The sequence below is a fragment of the Eptesicus fuscus genome, chromosome 8, assembly GCF_027574615.1.
Source record: "Eptesicus fuscus isolate TK198812 chromosome 8, DD_ASM_mEF_20220401, whole genome shotgun sequence".
NCBI classification, from domain to species: Eukaryota; Metazoa; Chordata; class Mammalia; order Chiroptera; family Vespertilionidae; genus Eptesicus; species Eptesicus fuscus.
In genome coordinates, this window is record NC_072480.1 from 36,570,149 (window position 1) to 36,590,326 (window position 20,178).

General features: G+C 41.9%; 1 long non-coding RNA gene across 1 annotated transcript; it reads right to left on the reverse strand.

The window, feature by feature from the left end:
• Nucleotides 1-11,148: 11,148 nt before the first annotated feature.
• On the reverse strand, nucleotides 11,149-17,980 carry LOC114232443 (uncharacterized). Its single transcript, XR_003618493.2, has 2 exons — nucleotides 17,828-17,980; nucleotides 11,149-11,486 (listed from the first exon to the last, which is right to left on the reverse strand). It is a non-coding gene; the product is annotated as an uncharacterized LOC114232443 (long non-coding RNA).
• Nucleotides 17,981-20,178: the final 2,198 nt, after the last annotated feature.

Here is a 20,178-nt window from a genome sequence, read left to right on the forward strand (position 1 = left end):
CAATCTTTTTATCGTGATTGCTTTATTACTTAGAATTTTTATTTTGAAATATCCTTTTTAGACTTAGACATAACAATATTTTAACATGCATTGCTCTTTCTCGTTCATAAAGTGGAAAATAGCAGGGAAGTAAATTGGCTGTGGTTTTTCTAAACTTCTTCACAGTCAGAGTATTACTGGCTGAAGCACTTTTGACTTGGAGCTGTCTATGTCTTGCTTCCCACACAGTGCGGTTCTCTATGCCATCAGGAGTGCTGGCGAGGCAATATTTCTTACAAAAGTACTCTTGACTTTTTTCCCATATACCTGGCTCCTATTGTGTAAATTGATGTGCACACAGGTAACGACAACCGCTGAACAACTGCGACCTGGCAACAGTGACTGTATATGCATCTAGATTTTCAAGATATCAAACTGGAAAAATAATACATCTTAGACTCAGTGAAGTATGAATTCTGAGACTCAGCCAAAAAAAAAAAGACTACATTCTTGCCCTGACCGATGGCTCAGTTGCAGCATCATCCTGTATACCAAAAGGTTTAGGGTTTGATTCCCAGTTGGGGCTCGTATAGGAGCATCGATAGATGTTTCTCTCTCACACTGATGTTCCTCTATCTTCATACCTCTCTCTCTAAAGTCAGTAAAAAGATATCATCAGGTTAGGATTTAAAAAAAAAAAAAAACATACACACAACTACATTGTTGTCATTAAGCAATAATTTTCTCCTGTATAATTTGCAAAACTAAATGGTTTCCAGTGCATCAGACACAATAGAGAGTCCTCTGTGATTTAATAGAGTCTGGAAGGCTGTATGCATGAAGTAGGACACACACACTGTTTTATCACCATAAGTCTTTGGAGATAGGGAGACAGTTCTGTGTGTGCACACAAATACACACACACACACACACACACACACACACACACACGTGTCCCTCATGCAAGATGTGTAAATGACACTTTTCAGGAATTGTGGAAAATTCTTGTTGATAAAGATGACCTAACTTTTGACTGAGACAGTGACTAAAGAAAGTCTTAGTTTGCAAAAATCTCTATATGAGAAAATCTAGTAGGTTCTCTGAGAAGGTGAAGAATGTGGGTATTTTTATGCCATTAAGTAGGATTAGAAATACCAGTTAAGTCAGTATTCCAGATCATAGATTTTTTTTTCTCACTAGTCCCTAAAAAAATATTGAAGTGGGAAAAATATTTCATTATATTTTGCTTTAACCATTTCCAGTTTTTAACTTAGACAAGCTATGTACATAGAGTCAAATTGTATTCAGTTTGAAACAACTTGACACAGCATATATTAAGCTAAATGGGAGGCAATGTGAGTACACAGAAACTGATTTAGTATGCAATATTTATCTGTGGGAGAGAGAAATGCAATTCAATTCAGGCTGATTCATCCTCCATTTTCTGTGCACAGAATCCCACAGGAGGTCATCTACCATCATTTTTGCTATTTGGTATGCTTGACTATATCAGGCAGTAATAGAGTAAAGCCTGCGATCATAGATTACAGGGTAACATGCCCTCCCCTATGTACTAGCATGCAGAGCTTAAATTTTTGTTTTTCCCCTCACAGACATTGTAAGCATGAAATTACTGTAATTGTTTTTGAAAAAACTTTTATGTTTTCACTTTATCAGTCAACCTAGGAGGCCTTGCCTTGCTGTGTACTATTGCTATCTCATGATAAATATCATTTTAGAATTTGGAGATGATCTTACTTTTATTTATTTATCCAATTTGGTTAATATTCTACCATTGATAGGGTATCCTTTTTTTCTTTTTTAACTCTCCACTCTTTGAATTTTTATAATGAAAACACCATATTCTTCAAATATATTTTCAAATGTTATTTTTTTAAAGCTAGATTTATCAGAAATTATATACTATTTTCTGGGAAGAAAATTTTGAATGTTGGATGTAATTAATTAAATATATATTTTCAATAATTCCCACCTCACTGAGTTATTATGAATTCTCTATAGTATTTTAATGCCATTATTTTTAGTAGTATCTGCTGTCATAAAGAAGATAACCATTAGCCCTGGTCGGTGTGACTCAGTTGGTTGGGTGTCCTCCCTTGCACTGAAAGGTTGCTGATTTGATTCCCAGTCAGGGCACATGCCAGTGTTGTGGCTCAGTCCCTGGTAAGGGGAGTACAGGAGGCAGCTTATCTATATTTTACTCTTACAATAATGTTTCTCTCTCTCTCTTCCTCTCCTTTCCCCTCTCTCTATAAATCAATTAAAAAAAATTTAAAAAGGAAAAAAGAGCAAGTAGAAAAACATTTTTTTAAAAGAAAATAACCATTAAAGTTTGATAGTGACCTTCAATATCTCCGTTTATTTAAAATACACACACACACACACACACACACACACACACACACACTATCTAATAATAGACAAATATGCAAATTGACCATACCTCCGACACACCCACAAGCCACGCCCATCACCCAGAGGAAGTATACAAATTAACCCAAACCAAGATGGCTACAGCCACAGAGAACAAGGTTTCCTAGGTAACAGAGGAAGCCAAGCTTGCCACCTGCCCTTGCCAGGCCTAAGCCTCCACTCAAGCTACAAAGTTTCAATTATGGAAGGTAAACAAATTCAAACAAATGGCAGCAGAATGGAGCTTGAGAGAGCAGACCAGGGTTGCCGCCGGCAACAGGGGAAGCAAAGCTTTCCGCACACCCTGGCTGGGCCCACCCCCTTAAGGCAACAAAGTTTCAATTATAACCCCAACACAAATGGCTACCAGCCTCAGAGGGAGCCCCAGGCTTGGCTCCGCTGCAGGCTACAAAGTTTCAATTGTAGAAGGAAAATAAATTCCAGATACCAGGGCCTCCGCTTGCATTGCCAGGGGGGCGTGGCCGGCCTGCAAACCACCACAGGCCCCTCGCTCAGGCGGCCCCACGCCCCAAGGGAACCCCCACCTGATCCGGGACACCCTTCAGGGCAAACCAGCTGGCCCCCACCCCTGAACCAGGCCTCTATCCTATCTAATAAAAGAGTAATATGCAGATTGATCATCACTGCAACACACAATATAGCTGCCCGCATGTGGTCAAATATCCTGCCCCCATGTGGACACAGGATTGCCACCACAGCAGCAGGAGAGGGCAGTTGGGAGGCACCCGGCCTACAAGGGAGGGCAGTTGAGAGGGACCAAGCCTGTAAGGGAGGGCAGTTGGAGGTGATCAACCCTGCCGGAGAGGGCAGTTAGGGGTGACCAGGCGGGCAGAGGAGGGAAGTTGGGGGCAAACAGGCTGGCAGCAGAGTGGTTAGGGGGTGACCAGGCTTGCAGGCAGAAGTGGTAAGGGGCAATCAGGAAGGCAGGCAGGCAGGCAAGCAGTTGGGACCCAGCAGTCCTGGAATGTGAGAGGGATGTCCGAAAGGGCAGTTGGACATCCCTTGAGGGGTCCCATATTAGAGAGGGTACAGGCTGGGCTGAGGGACAACCAACCTCCGTGCACGAATTTCGTGCACCGGGCCTCTAGTACACTAATAAAAGAGAAAAATGCTAATTGACCATAACTTCGCTATGCCCACAGCCAACCAGAGTGAGTATGCAAATTAACCCAACAAAGATGGCGGTTAATTTGCATAACCTGAGGGAGGGAGGAGTGAAGACTGAAGACAGCATAGAAGGAAGAGGGAGGGAAAGCGGAAAGCAAGGCAGCTGCCAGATGGAAAGCATGGGCGAGGCGGCGGCAGGCGGGATGGGGCAGGAGGCATGCACGCCTGTGGTGGCCGCTTACAGGAATCTTCCTGCAACGGGCTCCTAGTATATATATATATATATATATATATATATATATATATATATATTTGTCTATTATTAGGTAGCATAATAGACAAATATGCAAATTTACCATACCTCCGACACACCCACAAGCCACGCCCACAAGCCACGCCCACCATCCAATCAGAGCGAGTATGCAATTAACCCAACCAAGATGGCTACAGCCACAGAGAGCAAGTTTTCCTAGGTAACAGAGGAAGCCAAGCTTTCCACCTGCCCTTGCCAGGCCTAAACCTCCACTCAAGCTACAAAGTTTCAATTATAGAAGGTAAACTAATTCAAACAGAAATGGTGGCAGAATGGAGCTTGAGAGAGCAGGCCAGGGTTGCCGCCGGCAACAGGGGAAGCAAAGCTTTCCACACACCCTGGCCGGGCTCACCCGCTTAAGGCTACAAAGTTTCAATTATCACCCCAACAGAAATGGCTGCCGGCCTCGGAGGGAGCCCCAGGTTTGGCTCCGCTCCAGGCTACAAAGTTTCAATTGTAGAAGGAGAATAAATTCCAGATACCAGGGCCTCTGCTTGGGTTTCCAGGGGGCGTGGCCAGCCTGAAAACCACCACAGGCCCCTCGCTCAGGCCGCCCCATGCCCCAAGGGAACCCCCACCTGATCCAGGACACCCTTCAGGGTAAACCAGCTGGCCCCCACCCCTGTACCAGGCCTCTATCCTATCTAATAAAAGAGTAATATGCAGATTGGTCATCACTGCAACACACAATATAGCTGCCCCCATGTGGTCAAAGATCCTGCCCCCATGTGGACACAATATGGCCACCACAAGATGGCCAAAGAAGAGGGCAGTTGGGAGGCACCCATCCTGCAAAGGAGGGTAGTTGAGAAGGACCAGGCCTGCAAGGGAGGGCAGTTGAGAGGGACCAGGCTTGCAAGGGAGGGCAGTTGGAGGTGATCAACCCTGCAGGAGAGGGCAGTTAGGGGTGACCAGGCCAGCAGAGGAGGGAAGTTGGGGGCAAACAGGCTGGCAGCGGAGTGGTTAGGGGGTGATCAGGCTGGCAGGCAGAAGTGGTTAGGGGCAATCAGGAAGGCAGGCAGGCAAGCAGTTGGGACCCAGCAGTCCTGGATTGTGAGAGGGATCCCAGATTGGAGAGGGTACAGGCTGGGCTGAGGGACAACCCCCCTCTGTGCATGAATTTTGTGCACCCGGCCTGTAGTATATATATAATATATTTATATATGAAGACTGATAAAATCAGAGTTTATTTTTTTAAGTGTGTACACTAAAAAATACATTCAAACTATAAATCTTGAAAAAGTAGTTTAAATGTACTTTTGTTTAAATGTATCAATGTTTAAAATTTCTATGGAATATTTATTCTAAATCTTCTAAGATATTTTATACATTTTACACAATGACCACTTTTATTGCCTGATAGGCACACATTATTTAGGAGGATGCTTAGTATGTACAAGGACCTGTCCTAAGTACTTGAAATGGAGCAACTCACATAATCCTTGGGCAACTCAATGAGTATAGTATATTATTATTCTTATTAACAGGTGATAAAATGAGAGATTAAGACATTTTTCATGTCCATACTTCCTGGCACTTACTAAGTATTCAAAAAATATAATTTCATAAGTATAGAGTCCCGAGAACCAAGATGGCACCTTCCACAACCACATCAAAATTATAACAAAAATACAGAACAATCATCATTCAGAACTTCCTGACAGATGGGTGAATGAAGGTCCTACAACTAGAGAAGTAAAGAAGAAAGTACATTGAGACTGGTAGCAGGGGTGGAGGCAGGGAACAGGCTGCTCTGACACCCACGTGTGGCCTTTTTTTTCAATCGGGAGGGATATCTCAGCTGCAGAGGCCACCATGAGGAATAAGGGGTCCCATCTCCACACCAGCACCCCAAGCCCAAGGTTACAGAGCCTGGAAGAGAAATCCCCTTAACTTTAGACTGTAAAAACTAGCAGGGATCGTGGCTGAGTGACACAGAGGCTGCTGGAGTCCCAGGGAATACCTCTTAAAGGCCCAGCACAAAAAATTAGATGGACTAACTTGCTCTGAGCTCCAGCACTGGGGCAATGGCTCAGGGAGACCCAGGGACATACAACAGGAATTGGATTGTCTGGCATCAGAGCAAGAACTCAAAGGCAGCTTTCTCCCAGGAAACGATGCTAGCAGGGGTTATTGTTTCCATGCTGAGACATCCCCAATGCAGAGCTGACTGACAGCCATATCTGCGTTTCCATCAGCCTGGCTCACACTGCTCACCCACCATGGTGACTCCCTGAGACTCTGCCCATCCATTTTCAGCCCTACCAAAGCTATTTGAAATGGCTTCTCCTTATGAATGGCCTGTCCTGGTTCAGGCTTCAGACTTTTCTAAAATTACTCAAACAAGCAGAAGCTGGCATCAACATACCCCATACCTATTAATAAGAGACCCAATACCTAGCACTAGCACCTGCCTGCCTTGCTTCACAGCTGGGCCTCACTTGAGCACTTCCAAGCCCAATACAAGTAGCAGCAATCTACAGATCTCTCTGTAGCTCCTTCTGGGTGGCCGCAGGAAGTGGCTGACTTTGCACCTCCAATGAGGTCCAGAGCCAGTGAGCCTGGTGGACAGCTTCAGACCACACCAGATTACAACTCTACACATCCACAAGTGACACACTCAAGGGGCAGACTCAGTAAGCACCAAAGCCCAACTGAAGCAAGTCCTGCTCCATAAGGGTATCTCCAGTTGGCCTGGAGGTCAATTCCTTCCAGTGATGCCAACAGTAATCAAGGCTCAACTACAATAAGACTATGCACACAGACCACCCAAGGGGTGCAGGTAGAGTGCCCAGGTCAGGTGACTGGGGAGGCTGAGCCACTGGGCTCTACAGGACACCTACAACACAAGGCCACTCTACCAATTCCAGAAGACATAGCAGCTCTACCTAATACATAGAAACAAACACAGGGAAGCAGCAAAAAATGCAGAGACAAACAAACATGTCACAAGTGGAAGAACAAAAGAAATCTCCAGAAAAAGAAGTAAATGAAACGGAAGTAAACAAATTACTGGATATAGAGTTCAAAAGAATGGTTAAAACAAATGGGACTACATCAAAATGAAAAGCTTCTACATAGCAAAAGAAATCATCAACCAAACAACAAAAAAGCCCACTGCATGGAAGAACATATTTGCCAATGTTATCTCTGATAAGGGTTTAATCTCCAAAATTTACAGGGAACACATACAACTTAACAAAAGGAAGATAAACAATCCAATCAAAAAATGGGCATAGGACCTCAATAGACACTTTTCAAAAGAGGACCTACAGAAGGCCAAGAGACATATGAAAACATGCTCAAAGTCACTAATCATCTGAGAGATGCAAATCAAAATGACAATGAGGTACCATCTCACATCTGTCAGAATGGCTATCATCAACAAATCAACAAACAAATGCTGGCAAGGATGCAGCGAAAAAGGAACCCTCGTGCACTGCTGGTGGGAATGCAGACTGGTGCAGCCACTGTGGAAAACAATATGGTGTTTCCTCAAAAAATTAAAAATGAAACTCCCATTTGATCCAGTAATCCCACTTCTAGGATATATTCCAAGAAATCAGAAATACCAATCAGAAAGGATATGTGCACCCCTATGTTCATAGCAGCACAATTTACAATAGCTAAGATTTGGAAACAGTGCCCATCACAGATGAGTGATTTAAAAAAATATGGTAAATCTACACAATGGAATACTATACTGCTGTAAAAAAAAAAAGGAACTCTTGCCATTTGCAACTGCATGAATGGACCTGGAGAGCATTATGCTAAGTGAAATAAGCCAGTTGGAGAAAGATAAATATCACATGATCTCACTCATTTGTTGAATATAATGAACAACATAAACTAATGAACCAAAATAGAGCTAGAAAAAACAGTGGTTATAAGATTGCTCAAGGATCTTAATGAAAGCCTCAAGGGCCTTAGTGAGACTTTAAAGAATCTTAGTGAGAACTTCAAAGGCATGAAAAAGGACCAGTCAGAAATTAACCACACACTAACTGAAATAAAGAACAATTTACAGGGATTCAACAGTGAGTAGAGGATGCTGATAATCAAATCAATGATTTGGAATATGAAGAAGCAAAAAACACCCAATCAGAAGAGCAAAAAGAAAAAAGAATCCAAAAATATGAATATAGTGTAAGGAGATTCTGCTACAACTTCAAACATACCAACATTCACATTAGGGGGAGTGTCAGAAGGAAATGAGAGAGAGCAAGATATTGAAAACCTATTTGAATAAATAATGGCAGAAAATTTCCCCTACCTTGTGAAAGAAATAAACTTATAAGTCCACAAAGCACACAGAGTCCCAAACAATAGGAACCAAAAGAAGCCCACACCAAATACATATTTAAATGCCAAGGGTTAAAGACAAAGAGAATTTTTAAAGCAGCAATAGAAAAGTAGTTATTTACTTACAAAGGAGCACCCCTATGACTATCAGCTGATTTTTCAAAAGAAAAATTTTGTAAGCCAGAATGGAGTGTCAAGAAATATTCAAAGTGATGAGTAGCAAGGACCTACAACCAAGATCACTCTACCTTGGAAAGCTATCATTAAAATTGAAGGTCAGATAAAGAGCTTCACAGACAAGAAAAGCTAAAAAATTTAATCACCACCAAGCCAGCATTACATGAAATGTTGAAGGTTATTCTTCAAGAAGAAGAAAAAGATAAAAACTTGAACATTAAATAGTAATAAATACATATCTATCAATAATTGAATCTAAAAATCAAAAGTATGAACAAGGAATCTAATGAACAAAATAAATTGATGAATAAAATAGAACCAGAGACCTGGAAATCTAGAATAGACTGATGAATCTCAGGGGGCAGGTGGGGAGGGGCCTGGAAGAGATTAACCTAAGATTTTATATGCATACTAGAGGCCCGGTCCATGAAAATTCATGCACTGGAGGAGGGGGTCCCTCAGCCCGGCCTGCCCCCTCTCACAGTCCGGGAGCCCTCAGGGGTGGAAGGCAACCCGGTGATCAGGGGAAGATGATGCCCCATCACACCTCTGCTGCTGCCACTGCCAGCAGCACAAACCTCGGCTTGCCCTGGTTACCTGAGCCTCGAGCAGCCCTGGGCAGCTGGGAAGCTGCCATCCGAGGATTGCCTGTGCCTCGGGCCAGCCCTGGGTGGCTGGGGGGCTGAGGGGACTGGGCACTGCGATCTTGTGGCTGTGGGCACCACCATCTTTGAGGGCGGGGGCAGTCAATTAGCATATTCCCTCCTTATTGGCTGTGGGTGCTGCTATCTTTCAGGGTGGGGCAGTCAATTAGCATATTCCCTCCTTATTAGATAGGATATGTATTACCTATGGACACAGACAATAGGGTGGTGAAGGCATTGGGTGGGATGGAAACTGGGTGGAGGGGGTTAATTGGAGGGGAAGGGGGAATATCTGTAATACTTTCAACAATAAATATTTAAAAGAGAAAATATATTGGGGAAATGTTATATCAGAATTTTAGAATTTCTGAATTTTGTTTCTCTTTCTCTTGAGTCTTCCAATACAACTTGTATCTTTTGTTTTTATTTTTTTCCTTTTTCAAGGCCATTCTGTATTGGAATGTTCTTGCCCTTTTGTTCAGGAGCAATATTTTTAGACTCTGCTTCCATACTTATCCAAAGGTCACCTTAATATGAAAATTTAATAAAGTATTTTGCTGCTCTTCTTTGTGTCTTTCACCAAAGGTTTCCATTAGTTATTATAAGGCATCACCTCACTATTTTTGTGATTTTATGTCTTCACCCTCTCTCTATTTGAATAACCTGTATTCCCTGGCTGCTAGCCTCACTATTTAGTCCTAGCCTCTGTACACTCCCTGTTTTTGATAGAGGGACTTATAATCTGATAGATAGAGCACCTGAATTAATTTGAAAAATAATCATATTATTTTAAATCTTAGAACACATATACTTATGTGAATATAGGGTTAAGTTTTTCTTAATTTTTTTTTTTTCAAGGCCTGTGCAAAGTGATTGAGGAGGTGACTCAGCTGTGAATCCAGCCAGCAGAACTGATAAGCATGGTCAGACTGACCCACCAGGAGTCAAAACAACATCTCATCGCATGATGACTAAGGACAATAGCTGACGTCTGCGGACCTCCAGGGCTGCATGTAGCTGCATTCCATTCCCAGCCTCACCCTAGCCCAGTCCCCCTTTATAATCTTGTCCCAGACACCTTGCTGTAAGACAGGATTTGAATGCTTGTAAGTTCCCTGTCTCCTTGGTTGGCTAGCCTTCTCAATAAATGTCTTATATGATTCAACCCTGCTTTCGTTTTTAGACACAGCAACAGGCAGCCCAAGCCCACCTGGGGGTTTTCCAGTAACAATAAACACATAAGTTTGTGTGTGTTTTTGTCACAGAAGTAGAAGTGGGCTAAGGAAGAAGTGAGACAGCTGGGCTGAGTGGGCTCAGGAAACAGTTTATAGAGGTAAAAGAAGAGACCATGGAGCTTAGGAGAAAGAAAGGTAAAGAAAATGCACCTGAAGGAAAGAGGAGGGGGCGGGAGCAAGGGTGTGCTTCAGAGAGAAGGAACAACCCTGGGAAAACAAGAGGGTGAGGAAAGGCATAAGTGTGTTTAGGAGAAAGAGCCCCCTCTGTCCTGAGGGTTTTTTTTTTATCTGCCCTCTAACTGTAGGGATCTTATGGGAGGTCCCAGGGGAAGATCTCAAAAGAATATTCATCAGCTTCCCAGAAGTGTCCTTTCCGGGTCTCCACTGATTGGTCAGTGCCAGGGGAGAGGGTCATCAGTCATAGCAACTGGTCCTGATGTCAGCAAGGGCATCATCCCATCTGGCCTTATTGCTATCCAGGGCCTGGAGCTGAAACACAACTGAGAATATATCTATTTTGACCAAACTTCTGTCTCTATGGTCAACAGACCCAAGGCTTTGTCCCTAAGATTATCTGATGTGGGTCAAAACCTCATTGTCTTAAGGAACTAATGCTGAAGGGACTGGTTGTGCAAGGGTTTGTATGGGACTCATGTGAGGATGTTCTCTGAATCCCTTGTTTCTCCTCTTAGGGGATCTACTACATGACTATTAAAGAAAAGGTAAGGGGAGGTTCCAGACCCCCTGACTGGCGATATGAAAGATCAGGGAGTCTAAATCACATGACCATGGATATTCTAGGGTAAGGATGAGACTCTTGTTTTCCCAGTTTTGCCTGTTGCTAGGCACCCAGGGCTTTCTGTCCTGGTGACATTCCATACCCAGCCTGTAGTTCCTCCTCTGCTTATGTCTGTCTAACTAGCTACTACAATTTAACTTCATAAGTGAGATATTTTTAATTTATAAAGTTTGCCTACATGTTAGCAGACTTTGAATGCCAGGTTTCTAGGTCTCAATGTCATAGAGATAAGCACTGAATTCTGTCCAGTATCAAACAGATAGAGTTTATTGAAAAGAGTTTGTGCACAATGGAGTCCACCAGAAAAGAGAAGCCAAGTTCCTGGCAGGGTTCTTGTGGATGGCTTCTATCAGTCCTTGGGGCAAGTGTAGGGCTTGGGAATGAGGATGAGGTCAGTTGTCCCACGATCATTATCTGGTGGTGGTTGATCCCAGGGTAGTTGCAAGATGTTTTCCACAGTGGATCACTCAAAGGGCCTGTAAAAGAATGCATGTGCAAATATTCTAGTTAACCTTTAATTGACAAAACACTTTTGCAGAACATGATGTTAAGAAAGGTGTCATCCTCATATATTCTTTCCTTTAAGGATGTGGTTAGGTTTGGTCAAGAATGAGTTCGGATGTCTCTACCCTACACTGTCTCATACACATTTGCCATTTATTAGTACTGTTCCCAGAGAACTGAATTTCTCTGTTGCTTGTGGGAGTGGTGTCCTTGGGGGAACTCTGAATTAAGCATTTTCAGAAGCCTCCGTGGAAGAATGAGATGTGGTGAACGACTTTATTTGCAGGGAGTTACATTCCTCTGATTACAAAGCGCCAGGTCCATCAATCCAGTCTTGGGAAAGGGGCAGCTGTGGATTCAACAAAGCCAGAAGCAGGGCCAGTGTCCAGAGTTTCCTTTCCATGTTGCAGCCGGGTCCAGTACAGCAACAGGCTAACTAAAGTCCATTAGTCCATTGTGTGGGTGGCACATGGCTGTGGGCCATGTGGGCCAATGTAGGAGAGGGCGACCCCTGCAATGGGAGAGCCAGACATGCAGGCAAGTAGCAAAGGAGAGCCAAGAGCGCATGCTCCTTTGCTCAGGAGCTTAAGTATTTAGGTTTCACGCTGTTGCAGTGGCCATGCCGGACTTGTTTCCAGGTGTGACTGACAGACAAGCACCTTCCCAAGTCATTCAGACCTTACGGGGCAAGCGGGGCATGTGGGGCATTCGGAGCATGCAGGACATGCATCTATTGTCCAGTCCTTTCCCCCAGCAATCTGTGGGGAACAGACCTGGAGAGTGTTAAACTGTAGCTTCCTGGCAATTGCTTATATCATCTAGTCTTCCCTTTACTCCTTTCCTGTTAAATAATAATCAGATTATTAAAACAGTATCATTACCTGTTTAAAATTTTCACCTAATATCTAAGAGATCTTTACAATTAAAATGGGTTTGAGTTAATTTAAATGGTATAACAAATCGCCTTAAAGATAATTATTTTCAGAATACCAGGTGATACAGGAATAAAAATTCACCAAATATAAATTTCTATACTATTAGAAAAATATATTTTTGTTTATAAGACTGAATCTACCCTTTAAAGAAAAATGCTCCTCACAGTAGTAATAGTATTTTCTAAAAGCAATTTCTGTTGTTTCGGCCTTTGCCAACCTGACAAGATTTCAGGCATACAAATTACAGGCTGCTTAGTTTAGCCAAATCAACTTGAAAAGTTCTGCCCATGAAAATCTCTCACTTCCCCAGCTCTCAAACAGATTTAAATGAAGAAAATCTGGTACTTAATGTTCTCCTGGTTAGGTTGCTTAGCGACCACTCCACCCTGCAGCTCACACTGTGGGTTAGGTGTAAATTAACTATTGCAATGCTTGCAGGATTACAATTAAATACACAAACACAGGTAATGAGATAACATGTTTGCAAAAAAACATTTGTCATATCTAAACATTTGTCAGACTAAACTCCTTTACAATATCATATGTTTACCTAACTGTTTTTTAAAAAGACTTACCTTCACTAATTTAAAAGAGTTTAGCTTAAGATATCTGACATACATAAGGTGATTTTTAAATACATTGATAAACACACTAAATAAGTAAATATTTCAATTGATAATTTTTTGAAGAGAGATGACTTGTAAGTGAATAGACTATAGCTGTTTACCTTGCATTAAGATTACAACTTAATAAAATGTTTTCAAAGAAAATGTAAAATATTTTATAATCTGAAATCTCCTATAACATATTTTCTTTTATAGTGTGTATCCTTTATTTTGTCAGATCTTAGGTTCCAGATCTCTTGTTATTACTAACAAGAATTGTGATCACTAAAACAAAAAAAAAAATGTAATTTCTTGTCAAATGGTCTACTTCAATTCTGAGCCAAATTCTTATTTGACTGGTGTTCTATTCTAGAACATTTATGCTTATAATTTCCAACTTGGGCCTGTCACAAAAATTCTCAACAATGGCTTTTTCAAAAACAAAGCATATCCTTACCTGTTTTCAACATGCCTGTAAATAATAATCCAGTTATGGTGAGAAAACATCTAAGCCTTGTTTACATATTGTTAGCATATAAATATTCATTTACAGAAAGGCTCTTCTGTAGATGTTTACTTGTAGAATGTGTTATTTGAAGAGACATATATTTTATTTTCTATTCTAACATATGTAAAACTAAATTAAATTATGAAATGTTATGAGTTTAAGTTATGTCTTGCCCTCTAGTTTTTATGTGTCCTAAGTCTTATAGAGAACTTTGATTAAGTGGAGATAGTAATATAGTTAATAATTATTGAGATGTATTATTGAAATTAATTAACAACAGGAGTATCAATATTTAAAAATATCTCATATAGGTTTAATACTTTCTGTGAATTATAATGCATTGGTTTTTTATCTATAGAAAAAATATGTTAGAGATAAATAATTTTCAAAAATTGTGGTGCTTTGGTTTCTTATCAATTTTCTCAAATAAACATTACATTTTCCCCAAGGGGGAAAAATTATATAGATTCCCAAGTTGATTACAATCAGAGCATCATCACTGAAGAATGTTTAAAGTCCTAATTACTATTGATTAGTTCTTTTGCTACCTTCTAATCAAACGGAAAGCAAACATTTTCATTTACATTGGTGAGGTGTCAAAACTTGAGAGTAAGCAGGTAGTACCTAAATCAAGAATGAGGCTGCATAACTTGCTAGACTGAGAATAGAAATCAGAAGTGCTGATTGTAGGTACAAAAATAGCAATATTGTGAACATTCATGAGAGTATCTCTGTGCATGAAACCCAAGAATTTTTTGTGCATCATGGTGGTGCAAATGATAAGGGTTAGCTAGCTAGCTTAATTAGGAAGGCTTAGGGAATAAAGAGGGTCCGTGGGAGAGGAATGCATAGATGGGGATTTAAAGATGCCAAAATGCTCATCTTACTCATACAGAGGATAGAGAAATGCCCTAAGAGGAAGGGGGTCCAGAGGAATCATCTTGGCCTGAACAATTAAAGCAGCGCTGACCTGAGGAGTAATAAAACATCTAGAACAACTGAAAGAAAGCCATAGGGAGGTCTAAAATAACTCCAACCTGGACAGATAAGACAACCAAAGAGAGGAGAAGCATGGATGTGGGGGTCTTGAGAACTACTTATAGGGCTAAGGTCCCACAGTGGGAAAGGCACAATAAGAGAAGAGGTCTCCGGGATATATAACGCCTCAAGACAAAGAAGGCAGTGGACACCCTTCTTAGGTGATCCCTCTGTCCCTCTGTGCCAGAAGGGACAGAGTCGTCGGCTTAGGGATTTAGAATTAGGGTTTTAGAGGTAGTATTTGCTTGCAATAAAGTTTCTGTACTTTTCACCTACCACCTTTTGTCTGTGGCTTCATTCTTTGAATTCATCTGGACAAGAACCTGGGAAAGAAATCACCCTTGCATCCTGCTCAGTAAAGCAACCCGAATCACAAGGAATAAGTTCTTGAAGTGGTAAGTAAATAAAATATTTTTATATTATTATATATTTCTCATAGATTGTTCATTTTAATAAAGAAGACACAAAATGGATCACAGAATTTCCTAAGTAGAAATTCAGTGCCTCCTTGTCTTGAAATCCTCTTATTGTTGTTGACCTCATGGTCCCTTGTTCTGCTGAGTGTGCCCAAGGCAGTTCTTCCTGTCAGTGCCTGAAAAGGAGCATTGATTCTCTTCTAACTATTCAGTACAGCACAGACCGACAGAGGAAGGGTGGTGCTAATGGCAAGATCCTGAGTAGAGAACACATTTTTCAGAGGCATGGGGAGGCATATACGATTCAGAAACAAAATTATTGCCTGCATTAAAGAACACACACAGAGAGAAATTTATTGAAGAGTGTAAAAATAGATATAAAAAGCAGAGCTGCCAATGACAGAAAGATAAAGGAAAGAAAACGAGGTGTTCCTTGAATAAACAAGTAACATTTGGGTAAAGAGGGAGGAGGTGGAGGTGAGATGACAGATGGAGCTGGCTTATAAAAGTGCAAGATTATACGAAAGAATTTCAACTTAACATTCAACAAAGGGCTAGAAGGTTCCCTTGCACAGACTGGAATACCTTTTCCTGTAGTAGAAAATGAAATATAAAAAGGCTTTATTATTGCACTGGAGCAGATAATTAGGCAATTAAAACTATTTAAATATGATAGAATATCAGAACTTATAAAGCATGCCTGCCAAGTTTTAACTTTTCAAGCTAAGACTTGGCTTTGGAAACATTATCCTTGCTTTTTAAAATTGTTAGTGCTTTGTTGCTGACTAAGTCTGCATTCCATTATTGGGAATCAAGAATATTGAAGGAAGAAATAGAATGTATTCACAGAAGAAAATAATAAAATTGTAAAGAATGCATATGTAGAAAGTAAAGAAACAAGGTTGAGCAATGGCACAAATAATTTGTGAATTAAAGACAATCATATTAGCTGAAAACAGTTCTTTTTGAGAAAAAAACTACTATTAAAAATCTCTTATAGTGCACATATATACAACACACAAGCACTCACATAGCAAATTAATAAAACTGTGCTACATTTTTATGAATGCAAATGTCTAACACAAAGAATATTTTAGCACTAAAGAAGTAAGAATTGAATTGAAGATTGATAGCAAAATTTCTAACAGATAAGTTTTTTTGAAATCTTTAGGTAATATGTAATTTAGAATTGTTGAATAATATTCTAATATTTCACTAGAAAGGGATAGGGTAATTAGAATTTGACTTCTAACTAGGACAAACATAATCATTGTGGGCAATTATTTTTGTTATCCTACTACAAAAATATAATTTTCTGTGGTTGTTTGACTATTGCTACAGCAACCTCAGGGTCTGGCTTGTACTATAAAAATGAACTTAAATATTTAAGTTTAGAAGAGTCCTGAGAGCCTAATAAATCCCTGATTGCTTTATTTAACCACTAATAAGTTGCACTGAAAGTGTGAATGACATTGGGATTTTATGTTTTGGATTTTATAAAAGAATTGGATCACATTTCAAGAGAAGACTGTAATGTTTTGAATTTTCCAGTCATATATTAACATACAGTGAATAGCCTTATGTGTTAAACTAATTTATTTTCAATTTTATTGAGTTTGGCTTGTTAATTTTTGAGTAAAATTGGGGCTTTAGTTTATGTACCCGAGAAATCGTGACTTTTTATTTAACTTTTACTAGATAGCCATGGCCAAAAATTAGAAATGGAAATTCCCCAATGACCAGAAATAAAATGGGTATCCAAAATGTGAGCAGGAGTTAAATTCACATGGCCCTCAGAGGGACAAGGAATAGATGTAGATATTAGGGACAGGATTTAATACCCACACAAGACCCATAGTTAAACCTGGTCTAAATAAAGCCAGAAGCCAGAATGATGCTGCACTGTCTACAAATAAGGACTATAACATATCTGCCTGCTATCTTGGAACCTCAGCTGAAGACAGTTAACTACATAGGCTAAAATAAAGGAGAATCAATGACTAAAAAATTGAAAACCTAAACTTTACTCAATGTCAGTTTTAGCAGAAAGAAAATGAAAATAAAATTTAGGACTGACAGCACCAGAGATCACAATGACATTTAAACCTCGAGTAAATCAACAATTGTAAGCACTGTTTTGGAATGTACCAGGAAAAGGTAACAATGGAAACAACTTAGAAATACACAATGGAAGATAATTACTGCTGAAGATGAGCCCACAAAGAAAAACTATCTATACTAATAAAAGGGTAATACGCTAATTAGACCAGGAGACCCTCCGGACATCCTTCTGGACAAAGCCATGGTGGCGAGGCCAAGGCAGAGGCAGTTAGGGGCGATCAGGCCAGCAGGGGAGGGCAGTTAGGGGTGAGAAGGCTGGAGGGGGGGCAGTTGGGGGCAATCAGGCTGGCAAGAGGGGGCAGTTGGGGGCGAGCAGGCTGGCAGGGGGGCAGTTGGAGTTGAGCCGGCCAGCACTGGTGGGCAGTTAGGGGTGAGCAGGCTCGCAGGGGGAGGCAGTTGGGGGTTAGCAGGTCAGCAGTGGGGGGCAGTTGGGGGCAATCAGGTTGGTAGGGGGTGGCAGTTAGGGATAATCAGGTCAGAAGTGGGGGCAGTTGGGGGCAATCAGGCTGGCAGGCAGAGATTGTTAGGGGTGATCAGGCAGGCAGGCAGGCAAGCAGTTAGGAGCCAGAGGTCCCAGATTGAGAGAGGGCTGTCTCAGATTGGAGAAGGTGCAGACCAGGCTGAGGGACACCACCACCGCCCCCCACCCGTGCACAAATTTCATGCACCGGGCCACTTGTCTATACTAACCAAAGGCTAGGTGGTCCTTACGCCCTCGCGCATGATGTCGTCACAAGATGGCTGCCACAAGATGGCCACCACAAGATCACCACCACAAGATGGCCACGTGCACAGTGGAGGCAGGGCCCAGTGGCCGCTCCATGTGGTGAGGCTGAGGGTCCTGTGGCTCTGTGTGGCATGGAGGAGACTGGTCTCAGTGGAGGAGGTGGGTCATGGCAGGGGAGGGCAGTTGTGGGCGATCAGGCCAGCAGGGGAGAGCAATTGGGGGCAATCAGGTCAGCAGGGGAGGGCAGTTGGGGGTGATCGGCCGGCAGGGGAGCAGTTAGGTATCAATCAGGCTGGCAGGGGAGTGGTTAGGGGGCAATCAGGCAGGCAGAAGCAGTTAGGGGCAATCAGGCAGGCATTCAGGCAGGTGAGCGGTTAGGAGCCAGCCATCCCGGATTGTGAGAGGGTTGTCCAATTGCAGGTTTAGGCCTGATCCATGGGATTGAACCTAAACCGGCAGTTGGACATCCCCTGAGGGGTCCCAGATTGAGAGGGTGCAGGCCTTCCCCTCCCCCCGGTGCCGAATTTTGTGCACTGGGCCTATAGTAGAATATATGGGAGTAGTACTACATGATAGGGTGCCTATAGACTCAACCTAGGAAAACACACAACAGATTTTTTGTTGTTGTTTACAATATCATCGATGTCCCCCATTTTTGCCCCCTCCACCAAGCTTCAGCAGTGACCCACCCCCCTGGCCTTCATAATGATACGGAATTTTTAGACTGGAACCTGGATTCTTTGTCTCCCGGAGCCAAAGAATGAATCCACAGACAGAAGGTGGTATAGCAAAGGTGGAAATTTATTAAAGAACAAGTACAGACTCCCATGTAGGGAAGGGGAAGAGTCCCACAGAATGGACTCCCACATGGGGATGGGGATAGGGTCCCACAGAGTTTATTTTCCCTATGGTTTATAAAGGCTGCAGATCCTAGTGCCTTGATATCCCCTCTGATTGGTCACTATTCCCTTAGACTGGTTACTATAGTAACTCCTGAGCTCAAAGGTCCAATCTCACATGGGACATGTGAGGTTCTCCCCCCTACTTCCTTATTGTTTTCCTATTCCCTTTGGGCTTTCTTCCTCTCCTTCAGGATGAGGGGCTTCCTTCCCTTTATTTTGTAAATACAGACCTTTTGCTGTTCCCAGCTCCCTCATTCTATGGAAATGTACCTGTTGCAGCTTTTCAGCTTCCTTATTCTATGGAAATAGACCTTCTGCTGCTCTGCAGCCCTGTGCTTCCTCCATGGTCCCCTTAATTTCTAAAATTTCTAAAATCTCCTAAGACCTGTCTTTTTCACCCCAAAAATTCCTGTTTCAATAACATTGTTGTCTGTGTCCATGGACTATGGCATATATGTTATTTGGTTAATCTCTTATTAACCCTTCCCTCTGAGATCTGTCAGTCTGTTCCATATATCCATGCCTCTGGTTCTATTTTATTCATCAATTTATTTTGTTCATTAGATTCCACATATAAGTGAGATCATATGATTTTTATCTTTCTCTGACTGGCTTATTTCGCTTAGCATCATCATCTTTCAGGTCTTCCATGCTGTCTCAAAGGGTAAGGAGATCCTTCTTTTTACAGCTGCACATATTCCATTGTGTAAATGAACCAAAGCTTTTTTATCCACTCATCTGCTGATGGGAACTTGGGCTTTTTCCAGATCTTAGCTATCTATATATATAAAAGTCTAAGCGACCGTCTGACAGGCCGGTAGCTATGATGCACACTGACCACCAGGGGTAGATGCTCAACGCAAGAGCTGCCAAGCTGCGGTGATTTGGCAGCTGCAGTTCTCAGGTAATGCACCAGGAACCAGAGAGGAGGGAGCCCGATTCTGGGGTGTGTCACCTGAGAACTGTCCTCTCGCAATCCAGGACCCTTCAGGGGATGTCGGAGAGCTGGTTTCAGCCTGATCCCCACAGGCCAGGCCTAGGGACCCCACAGGTGCACGAATCCGTGCACCAGGTCTCTAGTTGTAAATAATGCTGCTATGAACATAGGGGTGTATATATTTCTGATTGGTGTTTTGGGATTCTCAGGATATTTTCCCAGAAGTGGGATCTCTGAATCAAACAGCAATTGCATTTAAATACTTATTTTTATTTTTTTGGTTAATCCTTACCCGAGAATATTTTTTCCATTGGTTTTCAGAGACTGGAGGGTGGGGAGGAAGGGGAAAGAGAGAAACATCAATGTGAGAGAGACACATCGACTGATTGCCTCCCACATGCACCCTGAACAGAGATTGAGCCTGCAACCGAGGTACCTGCCCTTGACTAGGAATTGAACCCCTAGACTACCAGTC